This window comes from Nuphar pumila, chromosome 8 (assembly GCF_984573655.1).
Source record: "Nuphar pumila chromosome 8, dmNupPumi1.hap1.1, whole genome shotgun sequence".
Lineage (NCBI taxonomy): Eukaryota > Viridiplantae > Streptophyta > Magnoliopsida > Nymphaeales > Nymphaeaceae > Nuphar > Nuphar pumila.
This window is the reverse complement of record NC_143256.1, coordinates 45,596,670-45,621,338: the sequence shown is the minus strand read 5'-3', so window position 1 is coordinate 45,621,338 and position 24,669 is coordinate 45,596,670.

The window sequence follows — 24,669 nt, the reverse complement described above, 5'->3', positions numbered from 1 at the left end:
AAAGATGAATTCTTTCGACAACGCGAAAGATGGATTCTTTCGTCAACACGAAAGATAATAAAGGCGATTCAAAGGAACAAGGCGATTCTTTCAACAAAGCGAAAGATGACATGGCGATCCAAAGGAGCAAGGCAATTCTTTTGACAACGCAAAAGATGAATTCTTTCGACAATGCGAAAAATGGTAAAGGCGATCCTTTCACAGAAAAGGCTAATCTTTCAACAACGCGAAAGATGATAAAGGTTACTCTCTCAAGGAGGTAAAAGGTGATATCAGGATGTGTTAAGATGGACATCAAGCTCTTCACTTCATGTCAAGATAGTAAGAAAATATTGCCAAAATGTTAAAAATTGTTTGTTGATTCAAAATGCTTGAAATTGATGTATATTGGTATGAAAATCTTTCCTCTTTTCTACCTGAAGTATTACCTCCGATTGGGCTTAACTCCATAGAATCAAGATTCGAATTCAAATTGCTTGCAATTAGCTTTCTTTCAAGGAAGCTATCAATTTCCTTGATATGAGCAGAAAAGAGAGTATTCTTGATATTGTGAGAGCAATTGGTGAAATAATATTGATAATAGAATTTCACAAAATTAAAAAAGATTCTTTGGCAAATTTGGCAGTCTGATATCCTGAGATTCTTTTCTCATGATGATCTTTCTGCCCACTTTTTTTCTTTATTGGCAGAATTAGAGCTCTCTTGGGCTTTTTGGGGATTACATCATCCTTCATTTTGGAGATGTTCTGACTTTTCTCTCTCTTTTTTTTTTGGGGGGAAGGGTACGTCACAAACTCCTTCATCTCAAAGATGCTCTGATCCTTCTTTTCTCTCAGGGATTATATTGACGGTTATTGGCTCTTTGGTTGGAAATCTCTTGATGATAGTAGAAATTAAATATCCTTTAGGGTTTGTCGGGAGGCTCATCGCAGTCGTCTTTATCTTGACGGTGCTCTGAACTTTCCCTGGAAGGATCCGTCACAAACTCCGTCATCTTGGAGATGATTCAAATCTTCTTTGGCCCCGGGGGTCTACTCGCCTAATTCGCCTTCATCTTGACGACAATTGAGAGATCCCTTTTGCAGATATTTAATTGCAGCTTAGGTGATTGAGGAGATATAGGGATTTAATGGATTTTTCTGTATCACTCAGGATATTTTGACTGCTTTATTTTCCAAGAATGATCTTTAAAAATGTGTCATTGACTGCAATCAATACCAATCACTTATGGCTTTGCAACAACATTGAATTTCCTTTTGCTGGCCATATCGAGGATTTATTCTTCATCCTTTTGGTTGGCCAATAGAAAGAATTTGAATTTTGAATCCTTTTTCATGAAAGCTTTGACCTTTCAGAAATAATACTGAAGGTATTGTTTTTGTGCAATAAAATTTTTGAAATCAACAAATATTTAATGACAAATTGGCAAGATTTTCTTGAAATCCTTTGTGGAAAAGAGTATTTGAAGCACAACGCAACGCATCCATGACAAAAAAATTCTTCTCATTTCCCCAAAGGAGAAGATTCAGAAATTGGAAATAGAAATTACTCCTCTCTTCCCTAAAGAGGAGGTGTTTGCAAAACGAACTTTCGAAGAGAAATTAAGCTTTCGTCAAAACTTCCTAATATTAGGCTTCTCTTATGGAAAGAGGGCCGGTAATGGTGAGGTCGGTGAATTGGTCATGAAGGAGCGAGTCCATCACACTCTCCCTAAAAAGAGGGTTCTTCATGATGAAATGGCCTAGTATGAAATTGTGATCACAAGGAAAGTGAACTTTCGTCGAAGATCTCCTTGAACTAAGGGTTCCTTGTATGAAATTGGAATTTTATTTTGCAAACGGTTTACAAAGACACGAGTCCCTTCAAACTCTCCCTGAAAAGGGGCTAGGTGAACAAAGGATAGCATGCGAAAAGAATGAGCTCCCTTGAACTCTCCCTATAAAAAGGGTCCCTCGCAAGAGGAAATGACTGAAATTGGTATTGGGTGACCAAAAGGGTCAAAATTGGAAATTGAAATTTTGAAATTTGATATTTGAAATTGGAATTTGGAAGAAAATTCGAGTCGGAACTCTAATCTTCTAGACCAATTTTAGGAAAAGAAAACTCGGGTCGGAACTCGAATCTTCGAAGGAAAACTAGATCCATTGGAAGGAAAGAAAATTTGAGTCGGAACTCAAATCCTGAAGGAAAACTAGACTGGTCAGAAGGAAAGGAAATTCGAGTCGGAACTCGAATCCCGAAGGAAAAGTAGACTAATTAGAAGGAAAGAAAATTTGAGTCAGAACTCGAATCCCGAAGGAAAACTAGACCGGTTAAAAGGAAAGAAAATTCGAGTCGGAACTCGAATCCCGAAGGAAAACTAGACCGGTTAGAAGGAAAGAAAATTCGAGTCGGAACTCGAATCCCGAAGGAAAACTAGACCGGTTAGAAGGAAAGAAAATTCAAGTCGGAACTCGAATCCCGAAGGAAAACTAGACTAGCATGGATTAATCAGTAAACCAGATTTTGAAAGTTTGACCAATAAAAATTGGATTTTGAAAGTCCGACCAATAACAATTGGATTTTGAAAGAAGTACCAGTGTGAATACTGGATTTTGGAAATGAACCAGTATAAGTACTGGATTTTGAAAATGGATCACTACGAATACTGTTTTTCGAAGAATTACCAGCACGAACACTGGATTTTGAAGATTTACCAAGACAAACACTGGATTTAGAAAATTTTACCAGCACGAACACTGGTTTTTGAAAATCTTACCAGCACGAACACTAGATTTAGAAAATTTTACCAGCACGAACACTGGTTTTTGAAAATCTTACCAGCACGAACACTGGATTTTGAAAATTTACCCAACTGATTCTGATGAGAGATTTTCAATCTTCATCCTCACGATGACTTAGACAACTGTCGGGGTCTCAGGATTTGTCCCTTATCCTGAATGGGTAGTTCAGGTTTATCCCTTAACCTAAAGGGGAAATGAATTTGATACATATGGATGCAAATGAATGCGAATGAATGCATGCAAATGCAAATGAATGCAAATGTATGTAAATGAATGCAAATGCATACAAAATGAGAGATTTATTTGACCCTGCCTGCATACAGGATGTTTTGAAGACAATTTTCAAAATAATGCCCCAGTATAACTGGGGAGTGAGAAGTTAGATGAAAGGATAAGTAATTGATATTTGAAGAATACTTTCTGACTTTTGATTGATTCAGGAGAGACTCTGAAAAATATCACTTCTCGCAGAAGGACATGGTGTAGAGAAGGAGAAATTGATAATTTTATTGATGCATTGAAGGAAAATGACAAATCAAGGAAAGATAGACAAGATTATATCACCTTTTGAAGGCAAAATGAGAAATGGGAAAATGCTAGCATCGTCGGCTGTTTGAGTAGTCGAGGAAAGATGGCTAGTCCTTCTTTTTATCTTCAACGAGGATATTCTTATCAATGCAATCTTGAATAATGTTCCTGAAGACAAAACAATGGTCAGTATCGTGTCCTACTGCCCGATGGAATTTGCAGAATTGGTCCATGAACCTTCCCATGATCGTGGGAGGATCTGTGGCTCTTGGGAGCTTTACCATTTCTTTGGTCAACATATATTCAAGGATTTCATCGAGAGGTTGCTCAAGAGGAGTAAACCGACGATCGTCACCCCAACCATCCCGTTTTATCTTTTCTTTCTGCTGACTCAATTTTTCATTTTTCTTTGAAGACTTTTCTTTCTGACCTGCATGATTGCTCTTGCTATTTTTGTGGCCACTGCGGCTGACATTGGCAGAGAAGATGAAATTTTCCTTCTTATTTGAATCTTGATTATTCTTGACAAGGGTGATGCCATCATAGACCCCATTCTCTATTCCCATCCCGAGCCACTCGGCCCGTTCAGTAAGCTCAATGAAAGATTTGGAAGGTGAGGTGGAGATAAGACCTCTTAAAGGTTGTGAGAAATTGTTTAGAATAATCTGGAGTGCGTGCTCCTCTAAGATGGGATTTCTCATTTTATTGCAAGTGCCCCTCTATCTGCGGATGAAGTTTCTGGCTTTCTCATTATCTCTTTGCTTTGTATTATAGAGATGGTTTAGCGTTGGCGGCGCTTTGGTGTTTAAAAGGAATCGTTCAATGAATAGATTGACCACTTTATCGAATTCCTTCAATTCGATGGGATTGATATGCTCTGAGTACCACTTGGCGGCGGTGCCCTCCAGACTGTGAGGAAAATATCTAAACAAAGCACGATTGTCTCTCTTGAATCGATTGCACTCCGCAAAGAACATAGCCAGGTGAGCCTTGGGATCGCCAGTCCCATCAAATTTGACAAATTTATGGGGGAGATCTTCTAGGTTGTCATCACCATCTAAACCATCATAGAAATCTTCGCTTGTGAAAATCTTTTTGCCCTTGTCGCGGGCTTGCAGATCCTTAACCATTTTGACCACATCTCTGAGTTGTGACTGGTCAGAGTTATTAGCAGAATGATCTTTTAGCTTATTGTCTGACCCCTGCCCCTGTGTCATCTTCTGAAAAGCTTGCTGAGCCTCACACTCTTCATCGGTGCCACCTCCTGATTCTGCTTCATCAGATGTATCCTCATGTTGGATACACTTCTTGGATATCTTCAGTTGTTTCTTCAATGTTCGGCCCTTGATCTTTTTTTGGTAGGAATCTTGTCGGAAATGTCCCCTGTTTGCTCTGCCATCATCTTATTCAATATCTTTCGAAACATGGCATACATCTGAGGATCGATATCATCATTGGCTTGTTGACTTTGGTTCCTAGCAGATCGCGGAGAATCCATCTCTTGCTCGCTGCTACTATTAGGGTACTGAAGCGACACTATTTTCTTCTTGGATCTGCTCTGAACCATTCCACGATGCCGAAACTCTCTGTAAGACAAATAGGATGATTAGAATGAGAGAGAATTCTTGAAGGCAATGACTTGGAGAATAGAATGAAAATAATGGATGAAGATCTGAAATTGGGTTGACAGTTTGAAGGATATCCCTTTACCAGGGATGGGATTATAGATGGGATTGCGAAAATTGCATTGTTATTCCATGAGAGGAAATAAACAACCGAGATATGTCTTGTTACCTAGGCGAGGCCGTCAACCATGAAAAAAAAAATATTTTTGAAGGAATATAACAAAGTAATGCATAATTGGTAATGAGCTTCTCTACGAACTTGGGAGGTTATCTGAGAAGGAAAGCAAGAAGAAATTTTTTTCAGGGAAAAGCATTCATCACAAAGGGCATATTGCATGAGAGTTCAGAAAATAACATTATAAAGAAAATGACCTCCAAATATAAGGAAAACTGATGATTTTATTGATGTCTTGGAGGAAGGATGACAAATTTAAAGAAAGCAACTGGAGACTACATTTATTCAGAGAAGCAAAAAGCAGAAATGATGGAAATGAGAAAGCATTGGCATTTGTCGTCTTCATGAATGATCAAGGAAAGGCTCGGTCAGAACGGCCGACTGGTCTTCCTCTTTAATAGGGAGATTCTTGTCAACGCAGTCTTGAACGATATTTTTGAAGACGAAGCATCGCTCAGTATCATGCCCTGTAGCTCGGTGGAATTTGCAGAAGCGATCTTTCCATTTCCCTAGGGCGACCAGAGGATTAGCAATTCTTGGAAGTTTAACCATTCCTTTGCTCAGCATGTATTCAAGGACCTCTTCGAGGGGCTGATCTAGAGGGGTAAATTCGCGATCGTAACCCCAACCGTCATGTTTTGGCTTCTTTTGACTGCTTGCTTTCTGCTGGGAGCGGGATTGAAGGGGTTTGGCTAGGACAGCTGGCTGGTCTGCTATTTTGCTTTCCCCTAAAATATTCTTATCAACATGATCTTGAACGATATTCTTGAGGACAAAACAATTTTCTGTATCGTGTCCTATTGCACGGTGAAACTTGCAAAATTGCTCTTTGAATCTGCCCATGATTGACGGAGGATCACCGACTTTTGGTAAATGGACCATGCCTTTTGCAAGCAAATTTTCTAAAATAGTCTCGAGCTTCTGATCCAGAGGGGTGAACTTTCGATCAGCGCTCCAGTCTTTGTGTTTTGGTTTTTCTTTCTCTTTCCCTTTATGCTGGGTACTGGACTGGAGAGGTTGATCATTCCGCTTGGCTGGTTCCTTTCTGGTGCTTGACTCGGGTAGCTTTAATAGCATCTTTGTCATCATTTTTTGAAACATTCTGTACATGACTGGATCAATCTCATCTTCACTTGTCTTGTCCTGCTTCTTGACTGGCCTCGAAGAACTCATCTCTTCGATACTGCTTGGTGTTGTTCTCTTTCCTGACCTTGTTTGAACTGTAGTGAAATGCCAATACTTTCTGCAGAATAAAGGAATAGTTTAGACTGAAGGATTTTTGGGAAAAATAGAGATGATGAAGGAGATGTCTAAGGACTTGGAAAGAGACAAAAATTCTGAATAGAATTTGGAAGACATATATGAAGAAGAGAAGTTTGACAAGATTTGAACATTTGAAAAATTGCAGGCAGGATCAAAATAAGGTTAGAAATTCGAAGTCCAGAGAAAAGGTAGGAAAAGGAAAATCTCCTGGACTTTTGAGGAAAAATATGAGGTTTTGAAAATCGTCCAGGGTTTTTGATAAAATTGTTGAAGAAAAATAGATGAGATTTGTAAAAGGAAAATAAAAGAGAATTGAGAAATAAAAGAAGATTGCATTCAATCACATCCTGCACAAACAATTATGCACATACAACATTCCCTAAGAAGCTGACTCTAAATGCATCAATTTTGAAAGATCTGTAGGACCCTAATCCTGACTCTAGGCTCAGATCATCTGTGTCCAACCATGCTATGCCGATATACTCGAACCGAGGCTCGATGTACGTGGCATAAAAAATCATCTCCGGTTCTAGGCTTGTGTTTTCCCAACATCCTTGAGCACCTGCCGATATACGTTGGACTATGGCCCTTGGTACGTGGCAGGGGGGCGTTAGCCCAAATAAGTGGCCCAGTTGTGAGGCTCTGTCCCGAACTATGGTTCTGGAAGAGAGTCCAGCAACGTGAAGACCGGGTAGACATAGGTGGGGTGGTTTTTGAAATATGATCACATGCAGGCAAACAGAGGGCTCTAAATCCTAAAGAGAGAGAATTTTGAATTTTTTTTTGAAGAAGCAAACATTGTTTTCATACAAGTCCTAGATTGAGGAGTGTTGTATTTCAGACCTAAGTCTATGTGAGCATGCATAATTCTCCCCAATATGGTCCTAACAAACCATGCCTAGTCTATATGCAATCCATGTCAGATGGGTTCAAGTCTAGGCTCCTAGGTTCACATGATATCAAAAATTAAAGCTAACAGTTCATAGAGCACGATTTTGATAATTGAGCTAAGTCAAAGCACAAAATTGATCAAACGAAGACAGGTCCCATCTCGGTCGCCAAACCTGGAATTTTGTGAGTCAAACTCGACCAAAGTTTTGAAAATGGTTTTGAAAATTACTCGCCTCCGTTTTGGAAATTTGCGGGAAAATTCCGTGGAATGGGATCCGCCTGTCGGTACGAGGTTCAACCGTTCCTGGCGCCTTTACCAGGGGTAATTGAACCAAGGATCAATTGCGTGCTTTAACTTGACTCAAATATCTAAATTATGCACTATTTTTCCTAGAATGCACAAAGAATCAGGCTTGTGCTATGAAATTTTGAAAAAATGCAAGTTTGAGAAAATATGAAGTTTGCTTTGGAAAATTGAAATATGCTTGAAAATTGATTGAAAAAGTACTTGAAAATTGAATTCCTGGGAAAATCATTGAATTTCATTGGAAATCAGAAATTTGCATTGGAAAATGAATACTCAGGAAAACTTGTACTTTGGAAAATTAATTTTGAGATTTAGATTGCTTTTTTTTGAGGAAATGGATTTGAGAATTCTAAGAAAATCTAAGAAATTCATTGGAAAATGACTTTTGAAATGAAAAATGGATTCTCAGGAAAATGAGAAATCTGAGAAAATCGATCTTTTTGAAAACTTGAGACTTTGAAATTTGAGAATTTTAAAACATTGGAAAATCTTGGTTTGAACTTGGGAAATGCTTTGAAATCTCTTTTGAAAACTCAGGATTTTGAGAAAATGAGATCCTGAGAAAGACTTGGAAATTCTTGAGAAAGCTGAATTTTCTGAAATTGAAATTGGAAAATGAATTTGAGAATAATGCAATTTGAATGATATGAATGAATGAATATGAATTTCAAAAGGGAATTTCAATTGAGGAATTGGAAAATCCTTTTAAAACTTTGGGAAATGCAGTGCATTTTGAAGTTAGCCTAAGTGTGTAGGTTGAATGTGGCTAATACGAAGATCATAAATCTTGGTTTTCTTTGTATTCTGACTATGGCCATAAATACGAATCCCACCGAGTTTATAAACTCTATAAGAGCTTGTGCCCGTGCCATTAGTGTAAACCATAGTGAATTTGAAATAATGTGCATGAATCATACATCACATATTGAAATTTGCATAAATTAAACTATATGCAATGCAGTCCTATTCTAAGCAGAAATGTAACTCTTATTCCAAATATTACATTATTTTTTTTTACATTGAATTGAAATAAAATAAGAAAATAAAATCTTCTTCTTGAATATTCCTGCAAAACTAGAAAACAGTGTTAGCACAAAAATGTAGGTTTTTCTGAATTTATCCAAAAATATGGGAAATTATCAGATATTATTCAGATATAAACCCAAAATCATACCCCCTTTGATATAAACATGATAAATAATGAATAAATTTCAAAAATAAACTTGAAAATTCGAAATTGGGGTCAAAATGACCAAAATACCCCTGATGACCTTGAAATCAAGGTTTTATGAAAGATTTTTTGTAAATTTTGGAATTTTGAAAATCAAATGAAATAAATCAAACATAATATGATAAAATATGATGATATGCATGAAATTTTGGAGAATTAGAAATTGAAATTTCGAAATTTAGGTCAAAATGACCAAAATACCCCCGATAACAAGACTATGGCCTTGAAACCAGGGTTTTCTGAAATAAATTTTGCAAAATTGAAAAATATGAAATGCAAATGACATTAAAATTAACCCTAATATGATTCTACATGCTTATGTGCATGATAAAAACCCCAAAATGATGAAAATATCATAAAAAATCAAATTTAACCTGATTTTCGCTTCTGAACTTAAAGATAAACTAACACATGGAGCAAATGAACTTGGAATTAAGCCAAATTTGTCATGGACACCTAAAATATCCCTAAAAACATATTGGAGTTCGAAAATCTAATTTTTTTGTATTTTTAAAAATAGAAATTCAAATAAAAACCCTAAATTTTGTGATTTTTGCCTAAAATGTTGATTCTAAAGGAGATTTAGGATATCAAATTTCCATACAAATTTTCCAAATTTTATGGGGTGACAGGGGACAGTAAGGCAAGGATTTTGTCATTTTACACTTTCTGTTTTTGACCTATGGTCGGAGCTGTACTACTCCGGCAAGTCGGATCGGAATCCGGCGACTCTAGGATTTAGGGGAAACAGACAGGTTTCGGTAGAAAACATGGAAAAAATGACATACATATGGGACAAAGGCTGAAATTGTGGGAAAATGTCCCTGACAAATAGATAAAGATTTGATATTTTGACACCCTTGGGATTCTGGTTATGGTTTGGAAAAGGACATACTGTTATCAGAGACCTAATTCTCTGAGATTTCTGGACATTGGAATCTGTTAGACAGAAAGGGAAAATCCGGGAAAAACAATGAAACAGATTGAAAAATTCCCAAATTTTGGGAAATGACAGGAAATTACGTTATAAACAACTTTCATGTTGAAAGTGTTTGCATACAGATTACAAATTGGATGGACTTGGTGCATTAGGGTCTGTCTACACCCTGACAAAAGAAAATCGATATTTTCCCAAGGGTCTGAGAAATCCGATTTTTTACAGAGGTCAAAACTGATTGGAAAAACCTCAAAATTTACATATCACTATTAGATTCAATTATAAATCTACTGTGAGTTTTGGAGAGCAATCGGAATCTCCCACAAGGGTGGTGTCGGAGGTTCTTTTCTGCTAAAGCAGAAATTGAAAATTCAGAGAACTGCGAAATCCTAGCTTGAGATTCGATTCATTTGATAAGGTTCCAGAACTCAAACAGATCTAAATTTTTAATATGAGATCATGGACAAATAAACCTAACTACAAATATTTTTTTTTGGATTTATTAAAACGAAAATCTATATAAATTAACTGCTGTAACTTTTGCTACAACTAATTTCTACAAGCCTTAACACGAATCTTAATGATATCAAACAGACTATTAATAAAACAATAAGACTAAATTAATAAAATGCTTGAAATGCATATTTAACATGAATATAATATTTAAAATAAAGAAAAATAGGGATACAAATCTTTTTTTTTATGGCTTGTGGGAAGGGAGGATCCGATCCATGCATCGGATGGATCTCCCTTATTCACCCTTGATCAATGGTAAATCAATATTACAAACTCATAAAATAGCTTTTGCAACTAGATGAATCCAGTTTTGAACCGGATTCATACTGGAGTCATGGAAGAAATCACAAGAATAATGGGTTTTACCTTGAGATTCGCTTGAATGGAGGAGTTTGCACCGGTTGGGGCAAGGTTGCTGCTATAGAGAAGCTGCAACGAGAGAATGGCTGACGGATTTGCTGTGGTGATTGTCACCAAGTAAGGCTGGTAGTGATTGAAGGAGGCTGCTGCAATTGAAGATGGTTGGTGTCTTGAGTTGCTGAAAGTTGGCTGAAGATGCAACAAGGTAGACTGTGGTGCAGCTGCTGGCTGAAGATGGCTATTGTAGAAAGGCTGTTGTGGCTGCAGCCAAGGTTGGAGTTGCTGGTGGTTGTGGCTACAAGATGGTGGTGGCCCAGTTGCTGTGGTGGCTGAAGAAGAGCTGCAAGCTGGTGAAGATGCTGTGCTACTGCTGCAAGGAGAGGTGGTGAAGGAGAAGCTGCAGTAGAGGTGTGAGAAGCTGTGTAATGGAAACCAAGGGAGAGAGAGAGAGAGAGAGAGAGAGAGAGAGCCGTAGGTTTTTTTTGTGCTTCCTTTTTTTTTGGTTTTTAAACTTAGGTTTTAATTGTTCTTTAACCTAGGTCTTAATGACCTAATGAAAAAGGAAATCCCCCCTTTACGTGAATGGGTTGGAGGTTGGGGAAAAAGAAAGAAAGAAGGAAGGGAAGAAGGAAAAGGGAAAGAAGAGGAAGAAGAAAAGGAAGAAAAAGAAAGAAAAGGGAAAAAGAAAGGAAAGAAAGAAAAGGAGGAAAAAAAGAAAAGGGAAAGAAAAATGAGGAAAAAAATGGAAAGTGGGGCTGGAGGCTTAGGTGACCACCTTGTGGGTCCCACCTCTTCTCTAAAACGCAAAATAAATAAATAAAAACAAAAATGAACAAATAAAAAGAAAATTGAAAGGAATAAAAGAATTTTTTTTTTTAATAAAACAAATATGTAAATGAGTGGGCCATCTCAAGGCGGGTCCAAATTCTACTTTTGAAATTTATTTTGACGATTAGAGGGGTAAAATAGTCTTTTCAGAAAATTTCCACGCGAAACGAGCTATTTTTGGCAGTTTTTGAAACGAGCTCGGATTTTGAAGTTCAATACCCCATCGCGAAGCAAATCCAGTGTAGAATTTAAAATTTTGATTTTGAAAGAAATCCAGATTGTTTTTCTCAAGAAAATATTTCCAAACGAAATGAGCTATTTTTGGCAATTTTTGAAACAAACTCGGATTTTAAAGTTCAATACCCCGTTGCGAAGCAAATCCAGTGTAGAATTTGAAAATTTGAGTTTGAAATAAATCCAAATTGTTTTTCTTGGGAAAATATTTCCAAATTCAGACTCCTGGGGGTAAAAATGTTAATTTTAAAAACCCGGGGTTTGAAATTGATTTCTAAAAGCTTTTGAAACTTGATCTGGATTGAAATTTATAAAACTGGAGTTCTGGACTTCGAAAATGGAATGAAATATGATGAAATGTTATGAAATGCTGAGAAATGATATGAAATGATGAGAAATGACATGCGAAATGCATACCTTGAATGAAGAATTTTGGATGTTAGACCCCGATTGACACTTGTACCAGTTCAAAGAGCATTAAAATTGATAAAATTTGTAAAATAGCTCAAGAAATGGTTTTTGGGACTCTACTAGGTCAGAGTGACACTGAAAATTGGGGTTCAAGCTGGATTGAACTGAGATGAGCTAGATTAAGCTGGGTTTTAGAGTTTCAGAACTCAAATAAACTGACCAGGCACTGACTCAACTGACCTTTCTGACTGAATTTTCAAGAAAAGCTACCATTTTTAGAGAAATGGTACGGAATGGTCTCTGGAGTGAAGTGAATTACGAACTTGAGCTGGCTTTGAGCTAAAAAAAAGGTCAATAATACTGACATGAACTAAAATTGAAGCTCGAACACTAGCTTAATTGGCTGAACTCATCTCAATTTCAGTTGAAATGGACTAAAATGGGCTCCTCGACACTTGGAAATGGTTTTGAACTGAAACTGGAGCGCTTGAACTTCTGGTGAACTCAAGTTAGACTCTGGGGAGTATGACTGACTATGAATGACTGACTCAGAGACAATTGGCTTGGATTTGAGTGAGAAGTAAGCTCATTTCTGAAGAAATAATCCCATTTTGGCAGGAATGGTCAGAAATGGAAATGGTCTGTTCATTGTGAGCTCAGATGAGCTTGAAATGACTGATATTCTAACTATTCTAAACTGACCAACAAGCTTGGTTGACTCTGACTGACTGGGGTCCGGGATGACCTAGGGGTAAAATGGTAATTTTCCTAATGAAAGTGGGTAAAATGGTAATTTTCTGAAACTGACTCGGGGTTTGACTCCTACACTAACCTAACAGGGTTGGCACTGCACGAGGAGGGTTGTTTGAGAATGGATGAGGAAAATTTGGGGTGTTTACAGATACATGTGACGAGTAGGCGCAGTGATGGTGCGACGGCGTATGGTTGGAGACTTGAGACCCACACTTAGTTGCAGATCTTGGTCCTTGTCTTGTTTTGGGGGTTGAGGGGAGTTTTCCTCTCATTTTGAGAGAGACACGTTGTATGGGTGTTTTTTTTTCAGTCTCATATTGTAAAACTCTGATGTTATATGTATTTGGTATGGACATGTGGTTTATATCTCTTGTTGTGGACCGCTCAGACTTGCGGCCTTTGCTTTACCCCCCGTTTCCCTCTTTTACTTCCGCTAGTTGTTTTTCACTCTGTGTATTCTTCAAAAAAAAAAATTTGCAAAAAAAAAAACCAAGGGTTTTTACAAGGTCGGGGTTTGGGGCGTCACAACTTTACTATATAGTACAGAATGTTGGGCTGCCAAGAGACATCATATTAAAAAAATGAGTGTAGCTGAGATGCGTATGCTGAGATGGATGTGTGGAAATACAATAAAAGATAAGATTCGGAACGAGGAGATACGTAAAAAGTTAGGCATTGCACCCATTGAAAATAAGATGAGAGAGAATCGTTTACGGTGGTTTGGACATATTCGACGAAGGCCTAATGATGCTCCAGTTAGAAGGATGGAGAAATGGAAAAATATATTAGTTAAAAGAGGTCGGGGTAGGCCTAGGAAGACATGGATGGAGGTGATAAGAAAGGATATGAATGCTTTGAACCTCACCGAAGACATGGCATTGGATAGAAATGAATGGAGGAGAAGGATTCATGTGGAAGACCCATAATGATTTTCTTTGTTGGTTCATATCGCCGACCCCAATTGTTTTGGGATGAAGGCGTAGTTGTTGTTGTTGTTGTAGAAAATGTTTTTTGTCTTTGCTTAAGGACATTTTGGTTTTGGTACAACGCTTGTCGTTTGGGTTTGAGCAAGCTTGCATCCATTTCTAGTGAGATTTCCAACCTCTTCCTAGTTACACGATTTTCTTGTTTGATTAAATGAACTCTACATTCTATCTTTCCCACGTACGACATGAAACCAAACTCCTTGTTGCACATTCTATGAAATGCGTGGAGATGTTGGTGGATTAGGTTATAAATGTGATACCATTTCGTGAGTTTCCACTTCCCTATTTGGTTGTGGAATTAGGACGAGTAAATGTACTCATGCTCTAGCATTTATCATAAGTCATTGCTTGCTTTTATTTCATATTTGCTAGTTGGATGAGCATGCCCTTGGGAAGTGTTTTTCCCCATTTAGATAGTGGCTGCAACGTTTGGGTGTTGTACATTATTTTTCTACGTTTTCTTTGGTTGCTGCACTTTTTTTCTTTTGTTGATTGAATTATGGCAGTCATGTTTCTACGCCATTGTGTAATGATATGGGTTTTCTACTCCGGATGGGTTGGCTAGGACGCCTTGGAACAGCCCCTACGCCATGCAGCTCATTCTTTGAGCCAACTCTCGTTGGATCAGTTGCGGGTCTGGGCTAGTTGGGTCGAGCCTAGTTGGTAGTGCACCAACAGCTATGCTTTTATTTCCATTATTTTGCTGATATTTTCGAGTTGTTTCAGCATGTCCAGGCTGCTGGACGTGTCTAGCAGCTAGTGACCCAGACCTCCCCCAGCTGGAACGTCTTCCTTCTTTTTCTCCCCTTTTGGTTCAGCGTGAACCCTGGCCGAACCCACCTAACCGATAGGGTGTGGGTCGGTTCACCGCTGATCTGACATGGTCTGGACCAAACACGGTCCAGACCTGTCAAAGGTCTAACTTGCTCAGTGGGCGTCATGCCCCGCACACCTTCTTCTTTTAGGATTCGGTTCTGGACCTTGCTGCAGTCATACAGCGAGTGGGCTGCAGTTGGGTGCAGGCAGTAGGCCTGCACTCCACCTCCTTGTGGTGCTGGCTGAATGCCAGCTGGGTCTGGACACACGGTCCAGCCATACTCAGCATGAGCACATCCTCCATGGTCTGGACCAGCTTGAGTAGCTAATGTCATGTTATGTCTGGACGCCCAGTCCAAACTCCTTTCTTTTGCTGGTTTTAGTTGAAGCGTAGTACGACTATGCAGTCCAGACCTAGGGCTGGGTTGCATTGGCTGAGCCCCAGTTGTGACCTCCCATAGACCGGTTGCCCATTTGGTTCAGGGTTTTGGGCCTTTGCCGTTTGCGGGATAGCATAGTTGTTGTCCCAGTTTTTCCTTCATTTCGGCCTCAGCAGCGTGCTAGCTGCTATCATCGAAGTAGTTGTTGCCTCGAGTGTCTTGATGGTGCCGCGGGTCTGTTCTGGACAGACTCCTGCCTCGCAGCCGGTTGTAGCCGTCGTGTTGTCGGGCTTGTTGTCGTTTTCCTCTTTGGGGTTGCAACTGAAAGTTATAGATTGATATATATGTCTCCATCGTGTTGCGTTTTTCCACATTTCTACTCGTTATAATATAAACAAAGAGTGCTCGGTTGCCAAAGCAAACTTATGTTTATTCGGTTACGATTTGTGTAGTTAATGAACCATTGGTTCATGTCAATGAAATAAATATAGTATTGGCAATTCGCTTGTCGTACTTAATTGACATTGTGACTCTTTGTTTAGGCTTTTTGTAAAATTAAGGTTCTTACGATAGTGAGAAGTTGATGGCCCTCCTCTTGCCGTACATGGCACGGCTCAACTATGTGTTTATATATGTAATCATCATGAGTTATGGGTTACAAAGTATGGTAACGAATTACGTAATAGATTGATAACCCATCAGTATGGGTAATGCGAATGTTTGCTCTTGTGCGAAGGTTTGTGTGGCATAGAACACCATATATACATATATATTCACAAACCGATTACCTTGTTGAATACCCTTCAAGTGAATGAGGTTTTACTTAAGTATGAAACCCCGAGCATATGTCATCGAATTGGTGCTATCATCACATTCGTTGCTTTTGAATCCATGATTCAGTTTGACAAAGGTTAGTGTACTTTTCCCTACGTATGAAGGGAGTTTGAGGCACCCTTATGGATATCGCAGTCTCGTGAGACTTATGCGATGAGTGGAACTCCTTGGCGAGTCCTATTGCGGGCAATGGCCCCACTTAGCAAGATGAGCTCGCTTATGATTATAGTGCATGGTTTACGAACCTTGGCACAGCCTCTGAGTCACGTCTTACCGTGACAAATGTTTCTAATTGTTCCATCATAATGTGCAATATATGTATTGTCACTTGTTTAGTTCTCGCACGTATGACATGATGCACATCCATGTCCACCTGTATCTGTACACAGTTCACGATGTAACATCAGTAACTTTTATGTTCTGTGATGCATACCTCTCCTTGTTGCCATAACTATCCTTGATGGTTCTTTCTGGGCCAAACCTACCTGGCCCAAGGGATTCGGTCCCAGTAGTGTGCGGGATATGGGACCCTTAGGGGGGTGTTACCACCTCGTCGCGGGTGTTGCCGCAGTTCGGCAGCACAGCCCAAACCGGGCAGGCTTGTGTGCGCTTAGTATCTCGTACATTAGTGTGGTTGGTATGGCGGCTGATTCTTTTTGGGAACTGTTCCAACACTGTTGTTGGATTTTCCCTTTTTTTTGTCTCATGTTCCCATTTCGTTAGGGAGCTCCGAACTCCAGCCTATGGGGCTGCGTTAGTGCCTACAAGACAAGGCCTGATGAACCTACTACCTAGGTCTGTATCGTTGTCCAGACCAGCGGGCCACTTGGACTCGCATAGCAGTATCACCTTTATAGTTGTCTTGAAGACTTCGTCCCAAGATGTGCGGATTGCAGCACTTTGGCTGCATTCTGGTTGGATGGTACTGTGGGTTTTGGGCAAGAGTTTGGCCCTTGTTACAACCAGATTGGGTTGTTGTTGCTGCAGTTTCGGTGCAGCAAGTGTGCAGGCTTCGTCCTTGTAGTTTCGCAGTCCTCTGCATGAGATAGCTAGTTGACTAGTTGTGCTTTCCATTTGCATGACGTAGTTGCCACTTTATCCTTTTACAACAACTGTCTCTGTTGCCGCCTTGATAGCAATAATAAGTACTTAAATAGGTATTTTGTTAAGCGTGCAACGTCACGCTAAATGCATTGGAGTTGGTACTCTCCGCTTATGGGGTAAACCAATTGTATAGCATAGTAACGCTGGTGTATAATGCAATTCAGTGCTAACCAAGGAGAGTCGTGCATTCTATTGTCTTGCATAAGATTAGATCATCCGAATGCTTTGGGTTCAATGATTCGAACCATATGTCTCCTCCTTTGTGTTCATGACACTTCGCTATTGCACACCTTTTGAGGTACTTGTCCCTCGTTGTATAGCTACGAGATCTGAGTGTTTGTACAACTATACTTTGTGTATCCATGTCGTAGAACTCCTTGGCAAGTTTTCTAGCTGTAGACTCACCTGGCGAGACGAGCTCGTTTAAATTAAATATACATGCTTGTTTGATTGTCTTGATTTGTTCGAGAGCGGTTTTACTGTGGCCATATGTTTCTAACTGTCTCGTCATGAGGCACGTTGCTCTGCACTGTTGAATTAGCTTGTTTGTGTACTTGTCGTACTCTGCTCATGCATGAATACTCGCACCTGTTATTTACCCGCTTAGTTCATGTTATTACATTGAATTGTGATGCATGCTCACACTTGATTGTTCAGTACACATTCGTACTGTTTTGCCTTGCTTGTGGATATGCTAGTGTCATTGTTAATATTTTAGAGACAATGATTTGTATAATGGAATTATGATGAAATATCGTATGCATGTGAATGTGTATTGGCTCGTACACTTAATTATCTCTCAGAAATGTTATGCAATGCCCTTGTTGTTTATACTTGTGCAAAAGATAGAATCATGTGATACTCTTACACTTTGCACTTGGCACATCCTAACACAGTTATTGAGTAGTGTGTACCCTGAGGAGGTACTTTGCTTGAGGCTTTGGTAAGCGCACCACATGCCCTTACTTCTTGAAATGAAAAGACTGAACACCACAGTGTATGAATAATGATATGACCTCAGTTGGAGTCTTCGGGCAGTCGCCCTTGTGTGGTGTGGACTCTTGTGTGATATACCCTAAAACAGAAATGAATAACATGGTGTTATAACTGTTTTCACGAGCAGTGTGCTATGTTGGCCGCGTGAGGCTGAGTACATGAATGGGCAGGCCAAGACCTCGTTTTGCGTACCTCGCAGGGACCACAAGGCAAATTCCTCGTTGTGAGGTATGATTGAACATGAGCCTTAAGAAAGATAAACCTGCTTCGCCCCATTCACAAAACGGTTCACCTTGGGAGAGGGTGGATGGTACAACCCTGAGTGACTAGTCGTTACTACAACATGTGTTTTGACAAGAGCTGTAGCGTCCTTTAGCCTCCAGTCACTCATAGTCAGGCAGGTCGAGGTTACCTTTTTAGGACCTCACTACTGCAGTAGTATGGGTTGCAATCCTTGCCTATGCGAGTAATTTCTCCTAGCCGTGTGCTACTCGCATGAGGTTGAACTCAGTTTGTAGCTTCTTTGGTTACCACACTAGTACGTGAATAACAGACGCCGGGTGCATGTCTCACAGAATGCGAGGTTCCTTCACGTACCTGAAGGAGTAATCAGAAGAACATAAAGACTAACCAATCAACTGACTTACTGTAGTTGCTACTTTACTTAGTCTGTGCTTTAGTTGCCCTTCTTGTTCAGTTGTTACTTTGGTTGCCTTGTTGTTCAGTACTTGGTACAGTTTGTTACGGCCTTGTGCGCCTGCTTTACGGTTAATTTAGCTATTACTATAGTTGTTTGTTCGTGTCCAGCACTTGTTACGATTACTACAGCTTGTTACCTTTCAGTTGGCTTGTACTTGTTCCTTTCGCACTTACCTGACACCGTTCACAACACATTGGTTATTTATGTTCTTTGATGCATACTTTACTAGTTAATCTGGAATGTGGAATGAATTAGCGTAAGTTATTGCTCTATAAGTAGTTATATACTCTTGCTCATGTTGTAACTTCTTAATTATTGAATGTGCATGCTATGTATTGTCATGTATAGCTCTGCTTTGTTTTCCACACTTTGGTATTTTGAGTTTGGTTTGTCTCACCAGCTCGAAAGAGTACTGACCCCGTTTTATGGGGATACAGGTTGCTTAGGCGTGAGATGGAGCTCGATGTGCTGCAGCGGACTCTAAACCCACACTTCTGATACTTGCTGGATCTTGGCAGTTTGGTTTTGTATAAGGGAAAAGATATTTATACACTTGTAAATGTATTTAATAAAAAGTTGTTTCCTTTCAGTTGTTTCCTTATTGTTGTTCTCTGTAGCTCACCCAGAGTTTCCACCTGTCTACCCCTTTCAGTTTTTCGCACTTGTGCTCTCTGATTTTCAAAAAAAAAAAATCTCTAAAAATCCAAAGGATTTTCCGAGTAGAAATTCTGGGGCGCCACACATTATATATATGAAAGTAATGAATGACAAAACTTGAACACCATAGGGTATACTTGATACACTGTAGTAATTTCTTGACTCAGTTGTAGTCTTTTGGGCAATGGCCCGTGTTTGTGAGTAAGCTCACGTATGACTATACCCTAATAATGAAAAAGAATAATATGGTGTTTTGATCACTTTTATGAGCGATGTGCTCTTGTTAGCCGTGTGAGGCTGAGCACATGAATGGGCAGGCCAAGTCCTCGTTTGCGTACTCCACGAGGACCACGAGGCACGAACACCTCGAAAAGAGGTATGACTTGACGAATAAGCCTAAGAAAGATAAACCAGTCATGCCCCATTTACAAGACGGTTCACCTTAGGGAGGGTGGATGGTACAACCCTGAGTGACTTGTCGTTACTACGACACGTGTTTTGACAGGAGCTATAGCGTCCTTTGACCTCCAGTCACTCAGAGTCAGGGAGGTCGAGGTTACTGTGATCATCACAAAATTTTTCCTCTCGTAATATTCTCTCTCTTCCTTCTCTTTTTCCTTTCCTACCTCTATGTCCTCCTTTTTGAAGGGAGAAAATAAAAGACGGAAAAGAGAAAAGAGAAGAGAAAAAAAAAGAAGAGAGAAGAGGAACTCTTTTGCGGGTCTCACTTGACCTTAATTTTGAAAATATTCGAAATAACTCGCCTCCATTTTTGAAATATTTGCGGGAAAACTGGGAGACGGGATCCGCTCGTCGGTACGAGGTTCGACCGTTCCTGGCGCCTTTACCAGGGGTAATAGAACCAAGGGTCGAATTTATGCCTTTTGCTTTGCTAAGAAATTATCTAGGAATTTATCCTAAGTCTAAATGCACAATGAATCATGCTTGTGTAAAATGTAAGGATGTATGCTCTTTTTGAAAATGTTTTGAAGAATTTCAAGTGTTTCTGAGATGAATCTGATAAAGTGAAGAAATGATTTCTAATTTAGAACTTAAAATTAAAGTTCTAAGTTTTTAGAATAATCAAGAGCTTTGGGAAAATAAATATGGGTTTGAAAAATGATCTTGAAACTGAGATGAGAGAAGAAAGGAAATTCCAAAGTCATAAATGGACTTTGAATTGGAAATTTGAACTTGGATGAATATTTGGAATGAAATTGAATTCTGACTTTGAAGTTTTGAATTTAGAAGGAAATATGGGAAATCTAAAGGAATTGAGAAATGGGATTGATTTGGAATTCAAGATGGTATTTGAACCCAAAGTTTTGAATCCTAAATAAAGTTCAAAATCGAATTCTGGATTTAGAACCTAAAAATAGAAATTAGATTTGAAATCTGAAATGAAAATGGAATTGGATTTTAAGAATTGGAATCAAGATGAAATTTGGATCTGAAATTTTGAATGGAATTGGATACAAGATTTGGAATCCAAGATGAAATTTGGATCTGAAGTCTAAGATCCAAAGTAAAGTTGGGTTCTGGATCCTAAATGGATTTCGGATCTTCAATTTGAGATCCAAGATGAAGTTGGATTTTCGGATCCTAAAATGGAATTGGATCTGAAGTCTGAGATCCAAAGTAGGATTGGATTCTGGATCCTAAAATGGATTTGGATCTAAAGTCTGAGATCCAAAGTGAATTGGGTTCTGGATCCTATAATGGAACTGGATCTGAAGTCTGAGATCCAAAGTAGAATTGGATTTTGGATCCTAGAATGGATTTGGATCTAAAGTCTGAGATCCAAAATAGAATTGGATTTTGGATCCTAGAATGGATTTTGATCTAAAGTCTAATATCCAAAGTAGAATTGGACTTATACTTGGAAATCTGGATCTAAGATTAGGATCTAACTTTGGTTTTGGGTTTTGAAAAGTCCAAATAGGACTTTTAAAGATGGATCTGGATTTTGAAAACCCAGATTGAACATGGGAAGGTTTGGATTTTGAGATTTAGAGTCAATCTCAACTTTGATTTAAACTTGAAGAAAACTTGATTTTGAATCAGAAGATGAATCAGAAACTTCAAAGTTAAATTGAACTTTGAAATTAAATTTTGAATTGAGTGGGAAATTTGAAGTTTTGAATATAAAATGATTTTTGGAATTTCAAAGTCAAATTGGACTTTGAAATTGAATTTTTGAATCTTGAAATGAAATAGAATTGGATTTGAATAAGATTTGATCTGAGAAAATGAAGAAGAAGAATCACTTGGAATTTTAAAAAGTAAATTTTGAAAATATGATGCAATTCTATCCTATATGATGAATGAATTTGAATAAGTTTGAAATTGGATTTGAAAATCATATTTCATTCTTCAAATGAATTTAAATAAGATTAATGATATAATACACTCCTGACTATGGTCATTGAATGTATTATATAATAGTCATATCTAAATTCAAATGAAGGATAAAATACCCTTTTGGTGCTTTTATAGAATTTAAAATGAAATTAACCCTCAATATACCCTGACTATGGCCATTGGTATATATTTTGAGTCAATTTTAAGTTAAAATCTAATAAAAAAAAGAAATATTTGAAAAAAATATAATGATTTTTGAAAAGGACCCAGTGTGGATCCAGTGTTATCTTATAAAAGATAAAAATACTAAGTCTTGTTTACATCCCGACTATGGCCGTTGATGTAAATCATCAACTTAGGATTAATTTACCTCTTACGAAATGGTGCACGTGCCATTCGTGTTTCACCATTGTGAGAATTTGAGAAATAAAGGAAAAAAAATGTATGAAAACAAGCAATTCATGATTTTTACAATGCTCATACATTCTATCTAAAACAAGAAATGTAAATTCTAATTAAGATCTAAATTATTGCAATATTTACAATCCTCAAATAATGGCCTTTTTCATATATTCTCTGCAAAACACTTGGTCAGTACAAAAATAGAAGAAAATTGCGCATATCATATGGATGTTAATGATAAAATGCTCATATGCCAAGATATTGAAGATCTCAAATGTAGAAAGATGGAAATGATATGTACCTATGTATATGTATATATGCACATATATGTACATACCTGTATATATGTATGTGTGTATATATATATGTGCATATATATATATATATATATATATATTCCTATAATGATTAGACCTAGTGAAAAGTGCCTATATACACCAAATTAGCGAGAAAGGGGTGTAGATAGAGGGAATCTACAGCTGTATTTGGATTGCTATGAAGATGGGGCTAAAATGGATACAATATGCTGGAAGCAGGGAAGTGGATAGCAATGCATGATGGACTAACCTGTTATGCAACTTATGTAAATATTGAGCACTACATACCCTTTAGCAATATAATGGTATATTCAGACTTAGCATAATGTTACAGCCAATATATATATAGCTAATATGTAAAATCAAGATAATAAGGACTCATATCAACAATATGCTGTATCTACAAAGGATTTTATCCGAGTACTGCAGCTACCAAAATTAAAAAAAAAGGGTAATGCATACAATCAATTTATAGTTTTTATTATTCCCAGAACCCTTTTGCAAAGAGTTTGTTTAAACCTATATGGATGACATAGAACACATACAATCATCATACAAGAATGATCGGAATTTGCAGGTAAGGACTAGCTTCTTTCAACATGAGTAAAATAACCAACTTGGCAATGATAATTAAACCTGGACTTAATCTATCAACATCACATGAAGTAATAATACCTTATTCAGTAATCTGGTTGTCGTTTGTGAAGGCGAGCATTTTACCCCAAGCTTTTTACATGCATCGGCTAACTATTTGGGAGCTACTTCAATGTTAAGGTTGGCCTTAACTTTCAATCATTCTGTCAGCTCCTTGACCACTCCAGATAGCATTTGCTCAGTTAAATCCATCAGATCTTGGTAGTCTGCATAAGTCATGTAGAACTCACAAGTCGTAAATTCTGGATTGTGTATCACATCTATTCCCCCATTTTGAATTGCTTTCCAATTTCATACACGCACTTAGGCCCTCCAACAATTAACTGTTTAAGACAAAGCTTTGAAGCTATACACAAATAATTTCATGTCCAACTCATTGTGATGAGCAGTGAATGGTTTAGCGGCAACTGCTTCTGCTTTTTGCAGAGATATACCAATCTCAAGCTTTTGTTTTCAGGAAGGTAGTGGGAGAGTTTTCAATGTAAACAATCTGTTTCCTTCAACATTAGATCTTGCCAGTTGCAGCAAAACTACCAAAACAAAAAAAAGATACATGAGCCCACCATATTTTTGTGGAGAGTGTATGACAGGAGCACAACAAATTGCCTGCAGCAGGATTAAATCTTGATTGTATGTATATCATCTCTTACAAATGAGTTTTACCTGATTAGCAGTGATAATAATAGAAATATATATATATAGGGAACTATTTGCAGGGGCAGGTGACATTCAATTAAAAAGTAGGCTGGTGCACATAGCATTTGAAGCTTGTGTCAACATGAACCATGGATATTAGTGCATTTCATCAGTCACAGGACACAATATAAAAAGCAACAAAAAAGTAAAACCAAATGTATATGAGAAGTAGTCGATCAAAGTTAAAAGGGAAAAAAAAATCATGAATAATATCAACTTCAACCGACAGGGAAGAGAGAAAACAATGAAATAGCGGTAAAAGATGACGCTGAAACACAAAGCAAGCATGGTAACCTTCAGGAGTTTAAGTGTACCTTACCTGTGAAAACGACAGATAAGGCAAGCAATCCTTTTTGCCTTCCCCGGAAGCATACAATTTGGTCAACATTAACCGATTGCTGTCCACTCCATCGTCTCTTATCATTAACCAATCTTCAAGCAACTTTTACAAGCCTTAATATTTGCGGAGAAATAGAGTTTGGAAATTCTGTGAGCAGATGTTTTGATGCCCCCTCTTTATACTTCGGCAACCAACCCCATTAGAATTCTGAAATAACCAAACAGACCCCTCGCTGATCCAAATATCATTTCCTGAACCAGGTAGTAGGTGGATTGCAGCGAGTCTATTATTGAGCATACAGGGTATACATGCTGTGCGATGAAGGTATAGCCGCTGGTGGGCATAGGGTTGTAGCAGAGAGGAGTTTGGAGATGGAGCTACATTGTGAATGTACTATAGGTATAAATGATGTGATGGAACTGTTAAGGGGACGAGATCATCAGACAACTTTATTCAGCATCTTGAACAATGCATGTTATCCCCTTTCCTGCAACTTTTGTCTGTAATCTTTTGTATCTTCATTAACAGATATTTTATACAAGGAAAAACATGAAAAAGCAGGAAAGTTTTTATTGAACAACCAT